Raw genomic sequence first — 21816 nt, 5'->3', positions numbered from 1 at the left:
GACTGAACAAGGGGGTGGGCAGGGGGAATTACCCATTTTGTTTGGTACAACACGCACACAATTAAAATAGGTCCAAAAGATGGGATGGAGTAATTTTGTTTCTCTATCTGCCTAATTTATGAAAGAACACACATGTTACTGTATACATTCTTTAAAATGAAACAATCTATGCTATGTGTATATTCTGAAAGAACAAGAATACACTGCAGAGTGTTGTTTCCTTGTTGCTGTCAACAGACGCAACACAACCTTATCTCTTGAACATTAAGACAAAACTGAGCAATTAAGAAATAATTTAATGCTAATATATATATACATTGCAATGCAAACTTTTAGCATACACGCTAGGAGGAAATCTTCTAATTAGAAGCCACACCTTATTATCTATATCAAATTGCCATCTGGAAATAATTATGTGGTCCTACTTTCAGGGTTCTTGACTATGCAGAAGAGGCAGCTCTGTTCTAATAAGGCAGCACTTCCAGAGGATTGAAAACACCCCTCCCCCCCTGCAGTTTAAACCAAATTGAAAGCCTATTAAATATCAGATTCTGTGAAACACACTCATTTTCTTAAAAAAAGCACAATTGAGGTATCTCAAATTCCACATTCCCCAAACTCAGAACAGCCTGCAGTTTCTTAAAACTTCTGAGTACAGTACAGGTGGCAAATAACTTGCATGTCACCTGTTGGAGCAAGAGAAGCAAATTACGCTAAATATGTATCTATGCACACACCCTCCTCGATGGAGGTACATATACATACCTATGTATTTTTTACTCTTTTTCCTCTCTGTCAAGATAGGAATATCTAAGGATCTCAAATGGGAGATTTTTCAAATATTAAAAGATCAGGGTTCCTTACTGCAAATACACTTCTGGGAACTTCAGATTGTCCGGAGCTTCAGACAAACAACTTTCCACACTGCTAAACAAGCATATAGCTTATGAAGACAAAACGACGACATCTTTGAGAGCATGACAGTGCTACCCTGCCTTTCTTCCAGAGCAGGGGTACCACCTGCTCAGTGGGCAGCAAGAATAAGTATTCCTCCAGCCACCTCTCTGCCACCCATTCCTTTCCAGCAAACTGAGAAAGAAACTGACCTCCTGCCCGTGCCACAACCTCCACACATCTGCCTGTGAAACTGGACACTCTTCCAGTGGTTGAGGGCATGCTTGCTGATCCCACAGGCACAATGAGCTGCTTTCACTAGGTCTGCACCCTCAGTAGGGATAACTAATGCTACAGTGCTGCAACCCAAAAATTAGCCTTTCTTTGCTTGCTGCTGCAGACAATAAGAAAACCTGTATGACTTCCAAAGAGATGGCATGACATCTGAATCCCAGCCACTCCATCATAACATCCATCTCTAAGGGTTACAAGAAATGCCCACTTTGGAGTATCTTCCCCAGCCAGTTTGTTTATTCCTTGATAAGATTTGCCAGGTAAGAGTATAGGAGCTGGAAACAGTAATGATACACAGACAAGAGGGAAAACTACTGCTTTATTAAAACAATATGAAATTACCTTTCTACTTTATCAGTCCATCTTCTCCTTCCATTCTGCAAATTGTTATATTTCATATAGTAAACCTGCCCAGAAACAGGTATAACCTGTGAAGACGGCTGTGAAGGGGGAGGAGGGAAGGCCATGATGGGAGATCACGATGCGAGATCATGAGGAGAGAACAGGGTCAGCCTTGAGGGGAGTTTGTGAGGGTAGAGGAGGGGCAGCTGTGAGTGAAGACCATGAGGGGAGGGCAGGGGCAGCCATGAGGGGAGACTGAGGGGAGAGCAGGGGTCGTTGTGAGGGAAGATCGTGAGGGGACAGGAGGAACCGCCATGAGGGGAGAGGTGGGGTGGTTGTGAGGGGAAATCATGAGAAGACAGGAGGGGCAGCCTTGAGGGGACATCACAAGGGGACAGAGGGGGTAACAATGAGGAGTGATCACGAGGGGAGAGCAGGGGCGGCCATAGGGAAGATCATGAGGGGAAAGGTGGGGTGGTTGTCAGGTGAGCTCACGAGGTGAGAACAGGGGCAGGCATGGCGCGTGAGGGGCAGCCATGGGCCATGAGGGGTAACCACAAGATCTTGTGGGAAGATGAGGTGTGGCCACAAGGTGTAGGAGCAGCAGCTATATAGCATGGGCCACTGTGAGCAGGCAGATGAGGGGAGGCTGCGACTGAAGATCATGAGGGGCAGCCATAAGGGGAGATCAGTTTGCCCCCAGTGACATGGTTTAATGCTGTGTTTGACAGCCCTGGACTGACAGCTGGGCTCAATGATTTTACAGGTCTTTTCCAACCTAGTTGATTCTATGATTCTACGACTGAGTGATATACTCCAGATCCAAACATATCACGTGAATTTTAGCTTATGAGAGCTGTATGGAGCTGAAGCGAGGACAGCAGCATACTCCAGCGCTTCTCTGCACACCTTCCCACCACCTCCTCTGGTGCATGGGCATGGACTGCTCCAGGATAGCAATGGTGCTGCACAACGGATCTGACAAGCGCTCATTTTTCACTTACATTAGCATGCAGTTTGCTGTGCTTTTCTTAAAGATGGTCTCTAAAAGGCTGAAGGCTTGCAACTGTCCCCTAACAAAATTAGCTCAATTGCTAGACCCAATTAAAGCCTGTGGAACGCATGTGGCCCCACCGCCAGTGAGCACGTGACTACAAAGAAAGGCCTATTCACAAGCAACCCCGTCCGCCAGTGCCGCAGTGTCCAGAGAAGTTGAGCTGCAGGCATCAGCCTGACCGACTGACAGAAGGAATTGTCAGTGCTCCGGATTCACATTAGGGGCTATGCTCCAAACACAGCTCATGCCAGGTCTCTGGGGAAGACTAGTCCTGTGTGCACACAAGCTTAATGTCCAAAAAAACTTGAAGGAACAGAAAAACCACAAGACCTTAGGAGATGAGAACAGGTAACTAAAACATATCACAACTCTGCCATACACTTTTGCTGGGTTACCAGACCAAGGGCAGCTAGCTTTAGGAGATAACCATTCCACGAAAGCAGCACACAACCTCCTAGCTAGATGCAGACAGCTTTGGGGCTTGAAGTCTCTAGCTTTGAAAAATGAGAACAAAAATACAAACATTTGCATTTGCACCTCAGCTTGCCAGGAAGCTGTAGTGGAAGATGCCAACTGAATCATTTCTTTCTGTGGCAAAGAGCTTCTTTTATGAGCTTATTTGTACAGGTATCCAAAAAGCATTACTTTTGCTGAAAGAAACACAGATAACCAAATCAATCCAAGCCAAAGTCAGCAAGTATTTCACACCTTGCAACATCCACTCATGTGACATGTGAGGAAATGATGCCGTAACTTGACAAAAGATGGTATGACTGACTTATATTAACCTCTAATTTTATTCCTCTATATAGTTATATGTAGGAATCCTTCACCCGCCCCCTTTATTCCTTGAATGCTATTAAAAATATGGAAAAATTAGAAGAGAAGATGCTTTCCTTTTCTAACCCACTGATAATGGCAGAGAGGATCTACTTTAGAAATGAAACTACAACTAATGAGATTAATTTTGAACTATGTCATTTTGTCTATCCATTCATCGACTGCTACCTTGTCCAAACAATTCTAAACTCTCACACAAAATCACCACCGCTTCTATGTAGTATTTTTGGGGGGTGTTTTAAAATATTTATATGCAAAACATAAGCTCTAGCTAGAGAAGTCGCTCATTCCCTTACAGAGAGACAAAGGAATTATCCAAAATGTCTTAAAAATATCCCCAGCATTGTTATAAAAAAGACTAATAAAAGCATTCATAACTAATAATATTTTTTAAATATTACTGATGCATAAAGAATTACATATTATGGATGCATAAAGAATAAAAGCCAATGTTAATTTTAATAAGTTCCTTTTGCTTTCTTGCTTTCCTCATTTGGCTTGCATATGATTTTTAAGATACTAGAAAAAAAAAGTCTTCCTATTAAGAGCCCTACACTGTGGTCTTGATTTTAATACTAATACAACAGGGTCTAAGCAAACATGGACTGTCATTTTAGTTTCACGGGTAGGAAAAAAAAGCATACAGTTATTTGATACCAAAAATCATAAACCACTGAAATGTATAATGTCTTCAGTTATGAGCCACTGTCTCATTTTGACATAGGTCCCATACTTGAATCATCTTATGAGAGTAATAAAGAAGCTCCACAGCTTTTAAATTCATTCCTACCACTGTATCTGTAATTCAGTAGCAACTGATGTGCTCTTAACTGCTTTCGGTCAGTAATATTTTTAAAACCCAGACCTCATAATAAACTCTTTCTCATTTTGTTACAAATTTCACAATTAAACAAAGCCCTACCATGAAGACTGCTTTGCACCAGTTGTGTTTATTACCGTACAAACTTCAATGTTCCAGCTATATAATCTCACAGATCTCTGGTGGAAAATATTCATAAGCAACACAAATAGTGAGCAGAAATATCATTCCTGAAATGCTTTAATTTATTCGTAAAAAGTTAGAACATGTTTCTCCTAAGACTTCACTACTGCCTGACAGCTTTCCATAGAATAATCTCATAGCCAGGAAAGTAAACAACCTGCTAGTTTTAAAGGATTAAATGTAAAATGAAGATTTAATAGAATATTCTAATGAAAACAGAAGTTACCTCAGATTTCTATTTTCTGTTGTCAAATGTGTTCCTAAATTTCCATCTTATAATGTATGCATGCAACATTTTTTGGCATCATAAAACACAGAGTAAATGATGAATTGCCCTGGAATTCCCAGAGAATTAGTTCTGATATGCATGTGAATACCAAAGGAATCCATCGGGATTCCTGTTAATGGAGTGACTACAAAGAAAAGTTGGAATGATTTGACACTTATTATAAAGTTAGGATTTATCGGTCACTGCACATCAGTTAGTTTAACGTGCTGGCAAAATCCTTTGTATCCGACATCTGCAAGTGTAAAGAAGAAAAATGTTCTGTCAGAGAGTTCTGCTGGAAATAAAATTAAGTAAAAACACATTCATATTTAAATACTAGTAATCAAAAACCCACTATTAGCTAAGGAGGAATAATGGAATTTGCTAGGTAACATATACATTTCATGAACCTGCATACAAACCGAAATACCAGGCAGTGGCACAGCACACATACTTTCTGCATAAATTTCCATGCAGCATAAGCTTTAGAAAAAGCTACCTGCGTTTGTGCTTTTTTCTCTCAGATTCTGCAAAAATGTATTACAAAACTACATATTCCAGCATATCCTAGTCCTATTCCAACCACTGTTAGGAAAGCCAGGAAAGAGGTCCTGATTATCAGATGTATGTGCTCACTCTCTAAGACATCAGGTGAAATTTACACAACTGCACAAATCTCAAAACTGCAAAAAAAGGTGTGCATGCCGCAAGCCTGTTCGGTCAGGGAGACAGATGGGTCTCCATCTGCACGTGGCAATGTGTATTACAGCACACAATGTACTATACAAGTTCCTAACTTAAAAACTAATCAGCTATGGCCACAGCACATGTATAAACTGGGAGGTTAGGAAGAGGTCAGAAACCGTAAAGGAAAAGATCTGACTTTTTCCTACTAAAGTATAAATGTACATGGAAAGGGCACACACGAAGGAAAGATGCTCTTTCACAACTCTGCAATCATGCCCTAGCAAAGGCATATTTTTGACCGTCACAGGCCAAGATGAGAAAAATCCATTTCCATGCCTGAAACACAGGACTACTGTGTGGAGAGTCACTGTAAACATTAGCAGCTTATTGCTGGCAGTTGATCTTAACAGGGACGCCTACCAAAAATCTGTGGAACACAGCCCTGCATTTCAATAATACCTTTGGTTTGGATAGCTGTAAGAAGTACATAAATGAAAGTCAGAATGCAGGCCAGAGCAAACAGGCTTGTTTGGGGAAGGGAACAGGGTAAGAGGCAGGAGGGACTAAAAAGCAGTGAAATGACAACATGTACTGAAAGGAAACATGTTTGCACCTAATAAACACAGTTTTCAACAGGACTTCATGCCTACATAGCAAACTATAAGATGTTTAAAGTCAAGCAGAACTAGCTTGCCTAGAAAGCAAAGGTTGCTCAGATTTGCATGGGCCCATTTTGACTAAGATACCAGTCCGGGTTTAGATATTTTTCCTAACACAGGGTCACGAAAGCTTGAGTAACTTGTGTATCCTTCCCTAGGCAACCTTGAACTAGCAGTGTACCTCCCTGCATTGCAAAATATACTAATGCATGAATTCAGGTTACAGGTAATTAATCTGACACTGTATTTCACATTCCTCCATAGCTCTTTCTAAGGAGGCAGATTTAAACCAGATCCAAACCTTCTCAAAATAAAAGAGTCACACCAACGTTTACCTCTCTGTCTAGGGCTTGTGTCTTAATTTCCTGCAGTAATACTGACTTGCATAATGATGACAGGCATGCATAACAAAAACCTGCGGAGCTTGATAACAACTGTGTCTTTTACCTATTTCTGATCCTCTTACTTGCCCCTTGGTAGCAATTTATTTCTGCCAGGATTAAGGCTGATGTTTGGCCTTCTGGCTTAACTTCAAAACAGTTGCCATTAAAACTGAACCCAACAAGCTGCTACAGAAACATTCTCTTCTTTTCCTAGGGCTTAGAAAGGACAATCTTCTATTCAGCAGAACTAACAATTCCACCATCCATGAAGTGACAGGTTCAAAGTCTGTCTTGACAGTCAGTGAGGTCAGAAATGTGAATGAGACAGAAGCATGAGGCCAAGCCGCCCAGTGCTTGCCTTGATATTCAGGGTAAGGCATAAAATACTCAGTGTAGAAGTCATGACATTTTTATATTGAGAACAGCTATTTTAGAGAATACTGAAGGGTTGTCATGGTTCCCTTGACCTCTCTATAGCTGGACACTGTGAGAACAAAGAGAACATATAGATGAAACTGATTCAATAGAAGACTTTCCATTAATTTTTATGGCATCTGAGGGTTAAGTCATTAAGCTATGCAGCTTTACAGAGTTGCAAAAATAGATCTAATAAAATTGTGTCAAGCTCTCTGCAGCGTGGTTAAAACAGCTCTACATTCTGTACGATAAGCAGAATGCACAATGGTACAGCTTGATATCAAAGCTTTTGCATCAGTTACACGAAATAACTGATACACCCAACTGAGTTCAGAGCACAGTCACCCTAGACCCAGAAAGTTTATATTAAACCACAGAGCTGTGTAAGCTTTTCCTAATTCAGATGAAATCTTGCCCTATCTTTACATCAAAACAAACTCTTCCCCTTTTCAAAATTCTGCAATTAAAGTGCACCATCAGCAATATAATCTTTTTTCCTCTAATTTTTCACTGTAAAGCCCTGAAATCTTTGTCAAGAAGGTGTAATAAAGCATCTCTGGAAAAGCAATCTGAATGCAATTTACATTTTTCCTTTTGAAAATTAAAATCAACTTGAAAACACATATTGGGATCCCTCTCTCTGACATGCAACCAAGGAAGTCCTCTATGTAAAAAAATTAAAATGTGTGTGTAACAAAAAAGTTGCATCTATGCAAATATGCATTCCAACATACTTAAAATGTAGGTATCTATCACAAGCAGAACCAGCTCTTTCACACACTCATTATCTCGACAGACAAGACTACATGCAAATTTTATTCTTATATTACAAGGGTGCTTTGAAACGTTAGTTCAAAGCACCCTTTATGTCCAGCTTCCCTAATAATAGTATGTTATCTTCTATCCTCCTTTTCCTGAGGTGATATGCACTAAGCTCATCAAAATGTAACTCCTTGTCTGCTCCGACACCTGTCAGGCCACCACTACCCACCAGGCTGGTCAGCTGTCAGGCACAAACTACTACTGCCAGCTTGTAAAGCAGAGTAACTCCTCCTTCATCCACATAATAGCTGCACCTGACATCACCTCTCATTAGTTTTGTTTCCCTTGCTCTTGCTGCTTCCTCCCTCTGCACACTGTGCTTGCTGAGACACTTTCCTCAAATGCGTCTCTTCATGCACACCAGCTGCAGCAGGCTTCTATCCTGACACCCAGAGCAGAAGCAAACGGTAAAAAGAACGGCAAGAATTAAGAAATTAACATGTGATATGAAATTAATATGTGATTAAAGCACTATCAAGGAGACAGAGATGAATTTCTTGTTTCAGAATCGAGACATTTTAACACACATTATGGGGTGGCTTCATGTTTAAGTTAGTCTAATGAAATAGATACCCAAAAGCCAAAAATCTTAGGCAGATGATGAAATAAATCTTTTATTTCAGTGTGCTTGCCAGATCAGCTGCAATAGTGAAGGAGGTCTCAATAAAATTTGTGTCTTTTCTTTATATTTAGTAGTAACACAGCATGACAAGAACAAATCTGTAACAAAAAACCCCAAACCAAACATCAAACCAAACATCAAACTAACAGGAAACATGTAAAGAAAACAAACAACCAACCCCACAAAACAATAAACAAAAAAAAACCAAACAAAACAAACCCACAAAAGTTGGATATTTAAAGACAAAAATGGAGAACAGCATCTCAGAGCAATTGCATAAACTCAGCAAGCCTAGTATTCCCCAAGGTGTTAAAGTTGCATGGTAGATTCAGGGAAAGCAAACTTTGGTTATGTTTATGTCCAAGCAGAGTTAAAACTGATTTCTGCTTTATGCCAGTAATCACTAAGAGGCCTTCCCTTATAGACAGGCATGTTGGTAAAACAAAATAAAACAATGAAATGCAGTCATCTAAGTCAATGAGCCAGACACACTCTCAGATCCTATCTAACAAGGACTCTGCTGTATGAAATTCTGGCTTCCCTTTCAACTAGGAAGGAGGACAAAAGTGAGAAACTACTATAAAATAAGGGTTTCACTATGAACATACTCTTAAGAGTATGCTGAGAAGCATTCAAAGGCTGATTTTATTTTAGGAATAGGCAATTATTATTCTACAGGTTTTGCAACTCTGCCTGTACGTCAACCTCCACATATGAACGACATCTAGAATATTAATACCATATATTGGTACACTAATATTCTGCTCCTATATGGGATTTCATTCTATCCTGCAAATGAAGTATCTTAACATTACAAAACATTATGGAAAGGACTTACCAAACTTTGGATTTGTATCTGTTGCATCAACACAGCAGTAAAACCTTTATAGCACCCAATATTCTACATACTGACTGCTCAAGTTAATTCTTGCTGGAAACACAATATACATGGATTGCTAACAGGTATATGCATAAGGGACATACTAATACAGAATGTAATTGTCACCACATTATCCATAGCAAAACAATTGCTTGTTTAGTAAATTAAGTCTCTATCCAGTTTCTCAGACCTTAAGTAGTTTCTCCAAATAAAACGCACTAGATTTGTTTTGGCTTACAAAATGATTGTTTTTCTTTTTTTCCCTGACACTATGAAGCTCTTGCTATCTGTAACTTCTTTGTGGCAGAAATGTTATTTCATTCTGCCTTGTGCTAGGTGCTGTGCAAAACCACCAGTGACAGTGACAAGTACCTACTCTGACCTTTTTTCCTCTCTACTCATATAATTTTCCCAGTGTCAATAGAGAATAACCATCTTTACCTTAAACTTTGCTGTGCTTCTCACCAGGACAGTTTGGCACAAGCAAGATATATCTTGCCCAGAAAAGTTCACTCAAAAAAACCCCCTTCTTAACCTTCTTTCTCTGTTCCCTCTCCCCATTTCCCTTGCTTCTTCAGTGTTCCATTGTGCACTCTGCACACCTTTATTTCTACTTCTCTTGGTAGAGCTTTTCAAGAGCTAGGCCCAAGATCCTGAAAAGGTCTTCTGCTTGGCCCTCTCTAAGGACTCCAGCATCCCTCTGCCCACTGAAACACAACAGTACTGGCTTCTGGGATGCATCAATAAAGGAAGAGAGTCCTCCATGCCTTCCCTAATTTCTCACCATCTCAGTGCCTCTACTGCTCCACAGGGAAGGCAGTGCCCAGCAAAGCCTGGCAGGGATGCAGTTGCTCAAGGTTTCTTCTGGCTGGACACGCCAATTGCCTCATCTGCACTTACATGGCAAGGGCTACAGGGCAGCACCTCACCTTTATTCATGCAGCACCCAGCTCAGCAATGAGCAACTCAACATTAAGAAATGCTGCTATGACATTATGAAGCAGGGTGTGACAGTAAGGACCATTGCTTATTCCTCCATGTGTCAACCAAGAGGCTTACTTCCAAGAGACCAGCACTCTCATGCTATCCATGTGAAGATTTTGGAAAGGGGGAAAGAGAATCTTGGAGTATCTCCCTTCACCCCAAAATCCAGTTTTACAAAGTGTGAAAAAATAATGTTCTGCACATCAAGGCATGACAAGGTCTCTCCTCTGTTTTGGGAGTAGATACAGAAATCAGTTACCCTGGCTGCTGAGCCCAATGGTACAGGGTACTGCGCACCCCGAAGACTCAGCCCTTGATTTATTGCTGCAAGCACAGAGGGCAGCCTACCTGTCATCTGTAGCAAACCAGGACGTCAGTGCTTAAACTGCTATCTCAAACTACTGCTCTTTTACTTCTTTCTGCTAGGAATTCATCAGCTTGCAGCCTGGAGGATACACCCAGCACTTCTGTACCTAGGGACTAACCTCGCCTTCACTTCTACCGCTTCCTGACAGGCCCTCTTTTACCAGGAAAGGAAACAACTGTAATTGAGCATGGCAGTAATCCATGTTTCCCCATGTAATGTTAGCAGCAGCAGAAATGGTTTCCTGTAGCTCCCGTTAGCCAGCTGCGCCCAGGCCCCCCTCACTGATGCTGCTCATCCTGCCTGTGCATGCTCCTGCCCTGCAACCCTTGGCTTCCTGCAGGGACCGGGTGTTCAGCGCTGGCACAGGCACAGAAGGGCTCCTGCTCTTTGGTGGCATTAATAAACTAGCTTAAATAGACACCCTGCATTCATACGGGTAATGTAATACCAGAAAGACTGATTCTGCCCTGAAGCACTTCAGTGAAGCCTAAGCTTTTGACTCGAACAGAGGTACAGTCCTGTTAACATGCACTCTCCCACCACTGCAGGTAGCATACAGATGAACTAAATATAAAGCTACTCATGCAAAACTTCATGGCACTGGGCTCAGGTTTTTTATCACTTTAACTAAACATCTTGAAGTCTCTTTGGAGAGTGTTTTATTTAGGAGCAGTAATGCACAGTTATCAGGGGGGTTCGGTTCATTTAATTAAGTTGAATACAATTACACTCCAGTGGGCCTTAAAAGTGCAAGAATCTATTTAAATATTATTTAGATGCGTATCTTTTAACTACCACAAATTGAACAGGGCTTCATGTTTATATCAATTAGGGATATCAACCTTACAACAAGAGCTCTCTCTCTTGCCAACTTACAATCTTTTCTGTTCTGGGATCTCGTATTTTATTTGCTCATTTTCCTTTATCTGTGTACACTGAAGATGGGCTTTCTGCATTCCTGTGTGTTCATATTGCTTCATCATTGCCAAAGTGCTTCCTAATTAGGCTAAATAGGTCACTTACCCAAATAAAAGAGGAGTATTTCTGCTTAGCTACAGAGCAAATCCTACAGAGTCCAGGCTTCAATAACTGTGATGTTGCCATATCTCCCAGGTGTTTCAAGGTACATCTTTAAAGGGGCAACGTGCACTTTATTACCTACAGGAGGTCACCAATAAGCAGGTGCTACATGCTAGTTTCAAGGAATTGCTTAAGCCTGTGGGTGCTGCCAGTCCAGTGGCTCTGCCCACTGAAAAGAGACACAAGCACACAGAATGAAGCTGCATCAGGGGAAGTTCAGATTGGATACTAGGAAAACATTCTTCACTGATAGGGTTGTCAGTCACTGGAGCAGGCTCCCCAGGGAAGCGGTCATAACACCAAACCTGTCAGAGTTCAGGGAGCATCTGGATGACACTTTCAGTCATATGGTTTAGTTTTAGGTAGTTCTGTGAGGAGCCGGACTCAATGATCCTTATGGGTCCCTTACAACTTGGGATATTCTACGACTGTATGTTGCTTTCAGTGGAGACTTGAATGCATTGATCAAGTATTGCCATAACAGAGATGCAACTCTAACTTAAGTGTAAAACAATTTGAAGAGCCCCACATGGCTAAAAAGATCATAAAAAGCAGAAGCTGGCAGAACCCCAGTGTCAATAAAGGTCACAAAAGTCTCTACAAAACTCAGTAGCTGGTTCTGAGTGATCCAAGGCCCTGAATCGCACATTGAAAGACAACTGTAGATAAAAAACACTTGGACTTTGAGGGTTAAGTCAAGTGCTCTATGCATAGCAACTTGAACATCAAAAGAAGAGCATCTTGGTAACTACCATTTGTCAGGAGAGTTGTCATGCCAAAGAGTAACATCTCACCTACCTGTAAAAGCAACTCTAACATGAGAAGAAAGTGTCAGAAGGAAGAAGCTTCCTCACAGACTCTCCTGATATGAAGAGACTGCAGTCTTGGGGAACACTGAACCATGAACCCAGCAAGAGCACCAGGACATCCTAAGTACAGTAGGCATCTGAGGCACCACAAAAACAGCAGAGTTCTCTGAGCAAAAGGAAGGTATTTCACCACTTTTCACATTATGCACCATTCTGAGTTTCAAATCATAGTAAATAAGCTGCCTCACTCATAAGGAATCAGGACTTGAAGGGAAACAAAGATTCTGCTGTACGACTTTCTCAAGAAGAAAGGAAAATCGTATGTTTTTAGATGTGGTGATCTTTTCAAAGCTTTAAACGTACAACCTGAAACGCAAAGGCTGGTTCAGAACAAGTTGCATGTGAACAAGGAGTCAAGGCATCAGACTGTCTCTAGCAAAATAGTATATCGTGCTCTCAGCCTGTTTTAACTAATCAGCTCTCTGCTACAAATTACCTATTTGGAGCATCTGCTGGCAGTACCTGAATGGCATCATTTTATATGACTCATACATTAATCAAAGATTACCCACCTATAGTTTGTATTTGTCTTTAAGCAAAACCAAAACAAGGCGCAACCAACTAGACGTGAAGGCTTACTTTGCTCTCTGATATCCCTACTCAGCACCTGCAGTGAGCCCTGTCATTTCTGAACCAGGCTTAAATCTCTATTATTTACTTCCTATGTGCTCCCTGCCCGTCTACACCATTCAGTCACCTCCTGTGGGCCTCCCCAAAGCCAGCCTGAGTGCTGACCTTCCCCTGCCAAAGCCTCAGTGCGTGCTCCAGCCATTTCCTGCCATGAAGGCAGCAATTCTTCCTTTCACATGATCCTCTTAAATCCCTCTTCCTAGCAGTTGCAAGTTACCCTGCTGAGCTGGGACTCTTTTCACTTTTCTAGCCACAGAAATACAGTCCTGGATACTGAGTCACTGCACTTCCATCCTTGTCAGCCTCCGTTTCCTCTTTGTATGAGAGGTATTTTCCTAAGAGAGGCATGAGTCTGAAGAAAAAGAATAAAACACATATCATTGCTTTTTTTCTTTTTCCAACTCCTCAAAAACACACTGCAACAGATCTACCTAAAAACGGCAGAAGGGCCAGTGAGGAGCTAACAAACCATTTTACTCCCCTCTCTTTTTCACGACACTTTTCAAAATAAGTAACTATCTGTAAGCATTTTGCACTAGTTGTAATTAGGTTTGGCAGATGAAAAATGAAAATCTGTACAGTCTTTTGTATTCTAAGTACATTTGAGATGAAGATTAAAAACCACAAGTAACTTGGCAAAGACTACCTGAAGAAAGTATTGTTCTGTCAGAGAGAAAAAGCAACACTAAGAACATCCACTTCTTTCTTTTCTCTTCATTTTGGCAATTAGGAACTCAGCCTTCACACCGACCAAACCCAGTGAGATTCATCATGAGTAGGTCTGTAAGAAGGATATGCAGAAGTATCCCTTTCCTCTCTCATTTATGCATGAACACACACCACATGCGGTATGAAGCTATTCTTCACTGTCATGCCAATATTCTGACGAAGTCCATGACCTTATGTTCTCTTTTAACTTCCTGAGTTTAGATACCTTCATGCAAAGCTTCAGTTTTACAAATCTAAGTTTATCCATCTGCACGTATATACTCGCTCCCAGACACAAAATCTGAACAATATATTGCTGGATCTGGACTGAACAAGAAACAACATACAACACTGAGCCAACACATCCCAGTATCCCTTCAATTCAGTACACAACAGAATGAGCCACCACAGCAGAGAGGAGCGACACAGGATTAGACTCTATTTCACGCCTCAATGCAAAATGCACAGAATAAAGGTATCCATAATTAAAGTAGAAAACAGGTATTTTTTTTAGGGGCTGACAACTATTTTACACTACCTACAACTGAGCAGTCTCCACTGATGACACAAGAAATAGTACAGACCCTCACACCAAACCCCTCTGAACAATGAACTGGACATATGATCACAAAATGAAATACGATGAAAACCAGACATCTTCCAATTTTTATTTGCACAGTGTGCAGCAAGCAAGGTGTAAACTTCCACATGTAAACTGGACACCAGTAGATGAATTTGGGTAATTAAGAAGAGACATCAGGAACATGGCATTTTCTTCTATAAGGAAAATGACCCTTGAAAAGCTTTACAGAACTACGGTATGTAAAAACACAGAGAAAAACGTTCAAAGAATTTGCCGTGTATGAAGATTCACAACATGCCCTGCCAGCAGGAAATCTGCCTTTACTCAGCCCTTTTTCCTCAGTGAAATGAAAGCAGACAGACCTAAGGAAACACATCCAGTGGGAGATGAGATGTCTGCTACTGCAGCCACGCCAGTTGTCCACTGTGGTATCTGAAGCTACCTCTGCTGTCAACATTTTTCAAGGGGCATAAACAGCCTGCCCACAGCCTGCTCTTACTTCCAACAAGATCTGTGGCAAATAGCAAGTGACCTCAGGGGCAGCAGGAACACAACAGGTTCTGTGGTGGTGACCCCCTGCTGTGTTTGCTGTGCTGAAAAAAAACCCACTCATCTATATATACCAGACATACATGAAAACCCAAATACCTCTTCTGAGCCTAATTAGTCCTCAGTCTGACACAAAGCACCATGTAAACCCAACAAAGAACATGTCAGAAACCAGCCAACATGGATTTGTGCCACAGGCACTGTCACCCCTGCTCCACTGCCCATCAACTGCTGTATTCCATGGTATGCTCAACGTGACAGCTGACCATCAGCTTTTCATTGTTTGTTTGACTAGAAATTTCCTAGCCTTACCAGTGGTTTTGGTTTTGAAATACAGTATCTTTATTAGTCCTCTGACAAAATGGTGCACACGGAGATCTGTTCTCCCCAAGTGTTGTACAAAACATGACATATTCCCAAAACACACTCTGCAGCAGTGAGTTTTTTTTGAAGTGTAAACATACAGTCATCTTGAAGATGAAATGTGAAGATAGAAACTTGAAGACAGGAACCACAACTGACACACAAAGTGCAATCTACCCCCACCTTTTCCTGTGTTACAATTGTTATTTATGAATTCTAAGGTGGGAAAGAAGGTTAATAATGAAGTGGAAATCACAACCTGCAAGTTGCGGTGTATATTATGTATGAACACAAATACATTTATGTATAAAATGGGATTTTTCTTATTTTCATCCTTACAGAGTATATATTTTAGTTTAAATGCAAAATACTTATTGTCAACTTTCAGAGCTATTGCACTAAACTGGCCAACCACTTAAAGCTCCAAAGCTCGTAGGTATTAAAAATTATTCTGTATAACCAAAGGCTACATTTAAGTTTATGCACTGATATCGATAACAACATAAAATAAGTCTAACAAGGATGGTGAAAAGAGATAAGCCTCAATTTAGCAGTAGAAAATAAGTATCCTCTATTTGCACTCCATCCCTGGGATTGCAGCAGAAATTTCAGGTGAGAAATTTCACTCTTTCAGCTGAGTTGGAATATGCAGGAAGCTGCTGCTGGAAGCCTGCAAGCACAAAATCCAGAGGATGAAAGTGTTTCTGAACTGTAACAGATACAGATAAACAGAGACAATAAAAAAGACAAAACACATCTCCTAAACTGTAAGTGCATAAGCCCCACATATTCTACAGCAATGACGTATCCCTTTCAGAGGTATGTATTATGACCAGTATGATATTATACTGGCAAGTAAAATACCTTAAAAGCCTAAAATGCCTTTTTGTGAAGTACAACGTAATGCTATGCAATCAGACCTGGAACATGTTTTCACACAAGCTCCAACTGTGGATGTACACTCACTAAAAAACACTTCCAACAGTTCCATTGTGGTGCAATGAGCTCTTATGATAAGTGCTCTCAAATCCATTTTTTTCTCCATCCAGTTAGACTGGGGTTACAGTCAAGCAGAGAGAAAGCTCTACAGTAGGGTCAATTTACTGCTGGCATTGAAAGGGCCAGGACACTGAACTAATCTGAATTTGTGAAGGAATGACAGAAGTTGCTTTTTCCTCTTTTATTGAAATCCTACAGGCCACACACTGCTCAACAATAAAAAAAAAACTTCCATGCCTTAGGCTCATGAAGTTTTTATGTAAACGGAGCAGAAGTTAGACCCTTTATCTTTTGTTTTTTCTTCATCCTTTGTTTCCACATGCCCATTAGCACTGCACAAAGCATCTTCAGTTGCAAGCGAAAGGGTTAGGAGCATCTTGCAATCAAGACATTGCTCATGTAACTCTCTATTTAACATTGTAACAAGCATGGCAGTGTTTTCACTACCATCTATTGACTCTCATCACTGCAAAGCTTTCAAAGTATTGATGTTATTATATTAAATCGTTACCTAATCTCCTTTACAACACACACTCCCACACACATATGGAAAGGTGGATAACACTGCAATATAAAACTTCAGTATGCTGCTACCGAAGACCAAAAAGCACTGTATATTATCTTAAATACAGTGACAATAATGAAACAGAAAATGACGTATTTCTATTCTTGATAATTACGTTACCACGCTTGTAAGCTTCAACCTGTGTGTTTACTCATGCGCATAAGAACATCCATATCTTTTCTATCTGGAGGCCTGATCATGTAAACTGATCTGAATAGCCTATCCCTGTGTTCATGAAGGACCACAGGGAAGCCAAATCAGCAAAATCTAATGGGCCTGTAGCAGGGTCAAGTGTGCTACAGCACTCCAACCACATCACAGTTGGATCACGACATGGATACAAGGAACCATCTCTCCATTTTATTGTATAACTTCCCATAAAAAAGCCTTGAAGTGTGCTTTATAAATCTTTGCTATATCACATTCTTGAGCTTGTCCATCTAGTTTTCCAGTTACAACCTCCCTAAAGCTGTCCTCCAAATAGGTTATACAATCCCCACTCTCAATTTCAACCTCTTCCTAGGAAACATGCCTCTAAAATTAGTAGGTAGCTCAGAAATGCTTATCCAGGTGTCATTAAAACTAAAGCCATCAAGTATTTTATTACACTAATCAAAGTGCTAATAAAAATAGTATATTATAACTTTGTGCTTCAAAACACATTAGTCTGCTATTACAGTAAGCCAGGAAAAGCATTCCCCTCACCTCAAGAAGATCAAAGCAGAGCCATGTGCCCACACCTGACCCACACCACAGAGAGTGCACTGTGGTGGTAGCAGCTCCTTTTATTTATAGAGTACTTACTTTCCATAATGGAAATCCGTGTTGTGAACTCCTGGGTTCAAATGTGTTTCAGGGAACTGTGCTGTATTTCTGTCCTGCCAATCGGACAGTTAAGTCTCTTGATGATAGTGAGAAATAAAAACCATTCATACTTCTCTAACCACACAACACGAGTACCTACATACTTCAACAGAGAATACACTTTTATAGCAGAAACTTAATTTCTACAGACTTGCACATATTAAATCCACTTCCATCTTTATGTTAATCTCTTCATGAAAAACATGGACTCCAGACTCTTGCAAAGTTACCTCAGCATTTCTGCAGTCACAACCACCACCTCCCTCCTCCCTTGTATCACCAGTAATGGCAGAATGTTCATTAGTCATTGCAATCAAAGAGGAACATTATTAGCAGCACTTTACCTTTAAACAGGTATTGTGACAAATCACTTTGCTGTGTAATTACAAAGTAATTCTTATCCACCCTGTGTCACCCTACCTCCTAAAGTCCAAGTACAATGTGTGCTCTACAATCATTAATACCATGACAACGGGGTAAATGGAACAGGAGAAATCCTGTGCTTTACTCCATGAAGTAAAAGCTACAACTCCAAACCAGGAAGGGACACCCTGGAAGGCACAGGCAACAGGACTGAGTGCACAAGCATTCTCTCCTCTGTCATGCCACATCTAGAGAGAAAAGAAGTCCTGAAGGAGCTGAGCCAAGGGCCAACACTGGAGTAGTTCAGGTGGGGTATGGAAGGGAAGTCCTTTCTCCCCTCTTACTCAAACTCCCTTGCCCCAGGCACTGCGCATTTTGTCCATTCCTCACAACCCTGCACCACATCCAGCAGTGACCCTACACTATTGCACACCAGTCCCTCTGCTTCACTCACACAGCTTACCCGCTCTGCTCCCATTTGCACAGCATCTTGTGCAATCAGCACTAATTTACATTGATTTCTTGACAGCATCAGAATAAGTTAGATTCATCATTACCCAGTCCTGCAAAATGTCATTCACTCTGTACATGCTAAAAATATTTTTCACCTGACTATAGAAAACGGTAACCAGCATGTGTAATACATCACATTCCGTATCATAAAATTCCTTTAAGTTATCATTGTTCTGCATGTGCAACGCTTTAATTTTCCACACCAATTTTCACATTTCCTTTCTGTTTAGAGACTACCATTTTTTCACATCTATAAAAGGAAGGAGGCATCATTACAGGCAAATTCTGGTGATCTGATAATCCGCGGCTCTTAAAAGACAGAGCACTTGGTTGACTGACTTACAAAATGCAAATACATATGAGGAAAATGAGTATTTCCAAATGCTGCTAATGGAGCCCGTATTCAGAGCAAACCAGCAACTCACCAGAAAATAAAATTTTATCACCAAGAATCAAGTTTACCTTAAATTCATAGTTATTATCTAGTAAACCACAGTTCATAGTAGACAAAGAGCGGGTATATACAAATCTTCCCTATTTTTAACTCTGCAATTCAAAGACCAGGGAAACCCAGAGTTTGATTTCAGGGCACCAGAACCAAAACCTCTTATCATTCCTGACTGTGCAGGGTCTTGTAGCAACTGAACTGTCTGGTGGAGACATCTGTTTTATGTGACTTGACATGCAAGAAAAAGCCTGGACCAAAGGTTATCTCTACGAGCTGTCTTTCTTCATAAAGGTATTAGCATTGCTACGTGTAATGCTGCATGGAGATGAGAGGGAAAACAGATGAAATAGGTTAAGTTTCAAATATAAAGCTGAATCCAACACCTCAACTGACAGTCAGTGACTTTCTCGTTCGATTTCTTTATTTAAAAGAAATATTTCCTTTTCTTTTAAACAGAAAAAAACAGTACCTGCCAGTCTGAAAAGCAGAGGCCAGGCCTTCTGGGTTTATCCTTATTGTTGCAAGTGGGATATACTTTTAAAATGTACTCCAAAGCAGGAGTCAGTTCTGTTTTGAATCAGAATGTCTCAAAGTGCTTTTTGAGCTAACAACACAGTGCCACTGCCATTTTGCAACATCTCAGTAAAAACTGGAAAAAAAATGAGTATATTGCATTTTCAAAAGCAAGTTCTACCTGGAAAAGCTACTTGGTTGCCTGCGCTTTTCCATAGAGCTGTGCTCCGTAGAGCTGTGCTGAACACCAATGGCTTCAGGTGGAGTGGCCTCTCAGTGCCAAGCAGACATCAGAGAAACAGAGTCACCTGAATCAGACACTGTGAGAGCAATGGATTAAAGAGATTTCCATGGTTGGTCATGGAGAGCTAAAGATGGTTTATGGAAGGACAATCCTGGGAGAAATCTGGGGCTGGTAGGAGCTGCCACAACTCCTCTCGGCAATCCTCCAACTGCTTTTATCAGTCACGGATCTACTTCCCCAATCTCTCCAGATATCCAGGCTGAGTATCAAATTCCTCTACCCAAAGTATGTTAGTCAGTATGTAATTACATGTTATTAGAGTAGTATTATCAGCTGGCATCCTTCTCTCTTGGTTTTTTTCTTTACTACTTCGATAAGAAATTCAAATAGTTACTGAAACATGGAAAGCAAGACAGATTATATATGTAAATAGTAGGGCGCCCAGTATAAGCCCAAGTGAGCTTTATTGTCGTCAAAACACTGTTCTCTTTAGCTCACAGGAGATGGTGGGAAAGCACTAGTTTCCTCTTAGCATAACTGCAAAACACTACCAAAAAATAAAGAACTCCCATTTTTTCCCACCTCTTTTAACTGTTTGAAACAAACTCGCTATGACTTTGAAATAAAAAGCTAGAAAGACTTCTAATTTCACTGCATCTCTTGCGATTTCCTCTGTATCTTTCTCATCTTGGCCATTGAAGACAAAAGCTCCTCACAGAAATAGACATTTTCTTCAGGGAAATCCATGCTCTATAAAAACTGATCAGAGTTCTGCTAGTGATTTGATTAATGCCAGGATTTGACACAGATACCTGTTCCAGCTATGCTATATGAGAAGAAAGAACATCTTATAAACAAGACAGACACTAGTGTCTTCCCTGTACTAAGGTCAACAGCCCATGTTTTGAAAGCACGTCTTTAAAAGAATAAAGTTCATTATTTTCACTTCATATTACAATTTGTTCTCAGATCTGATCACATAAAAATCTTCAGACTCCCAGCATAAAAGAGTTTGCTATCTCCACATCAATACATGACTCTATGCCAAAAATATTCCTTTTTTATGGTGTTCCATTTTGGGATGCAGAGAATTTTCTGTATTCTTACTCACGATCCATCTACTACAATCTCTCTCTGAAATCTTAATACACTTCCACCATCCATGGTCGCTTTGAGACACTGCAAATTATAATCAACCAGTACATTCCATCATGTGCTTGCTACAGACTGAGCAAAAGCTTAAGTATAATTATGTTATCTAGTGAGCTCTATTAACAGCACAAACAGCTTTGAGGTGCTCATACCACAGCTGCACCTATAGAATATTTCATAAGTGCAAATGTGAAAAGTTACATTAACTTCAGCAAAATCCCAATACAGCTGCAAGTACACTCAATATTTGTCAAGCAGAAAGAGGGTTATTATGCAACTTCAAAGTCTGTAAAATATGCTGCTTACAAGCAGCACTTGAGAAATATTTGCTTCCCCTCCGGACCTGGGATCTGCCATCACAGGTTCCTGCTTAATGAGGTCCTATTTTAAGGAACCTATCTAAATGTACACAAACAATGAAATGTATTTATCCGCTGAGTGAGAGGGGCTCAGTTTGTACTTTAAGTAACTGTAGGACTGAATACCAGCTAGGCTGACTTTCACAGCCTCTCCTTCTAAACCTAGCAGAGACACCACCACAGCCACCAAGGCTTCCGGCAAGGACAATGGGAGAAAGGCAACGCCTTTCCCTCCTCCTTCCCACTGCTGCAACTCCTCAGTATGAGATGGGCAGAATCAGACATTTCATCATTTTTATGAAGACCACCTTTTTCACAGTAAGGATAGTGAAGCTGTGGAACAGGCTGCACAGAGAAGTTGTGCAGTTTCTGTCCCTGGAGGTTTTCAAGACCCAACTAGATAAACCCCCAAGCAACCTTACCTGGCCTCAGAGCGTTCCCTGCTTCAGCTCAAGGTTAGGCTAGGTGTCACCTGAGGTCCTTTCTAACCTGCAT

At 40.7% G+C, this 21816-nt stretch overlaps 1 protein-coding gene across 6 annotated transcripts in view; it reads right to left on the bottom strand.

The window, feature by feature from the left end:
* The window catches only part of SASH1 (SAM and SH3 domain containing 1), a 567989-nt gene that overhangs the window by 97325 nt on the left and 448848 nt on the right, over positions 1-21816 (bottom strand). The window lies entirely within an intron of this gene.

This window comes from Lathamus discolor, chromosome 5 (assembly GCF_037157495.1).
Source record: "Lathamus discolor isolate bLatDis1 chromosome 5, bLatDis1.hap1, whole genome shotgun sequence".
Classification (NCBI taxonomy): domain Eukaryota; kingdom Metazoa; phylum Chordata; class Aves; order Psittaciformes; family Psittacidae; genus Lathamus; species Lathamus discolor.
The sequence above is the reverse complement of the archived record's forward strand: the minus strand, read 5'-3'. Positions and strand labels throughout refer to the sequence as shown.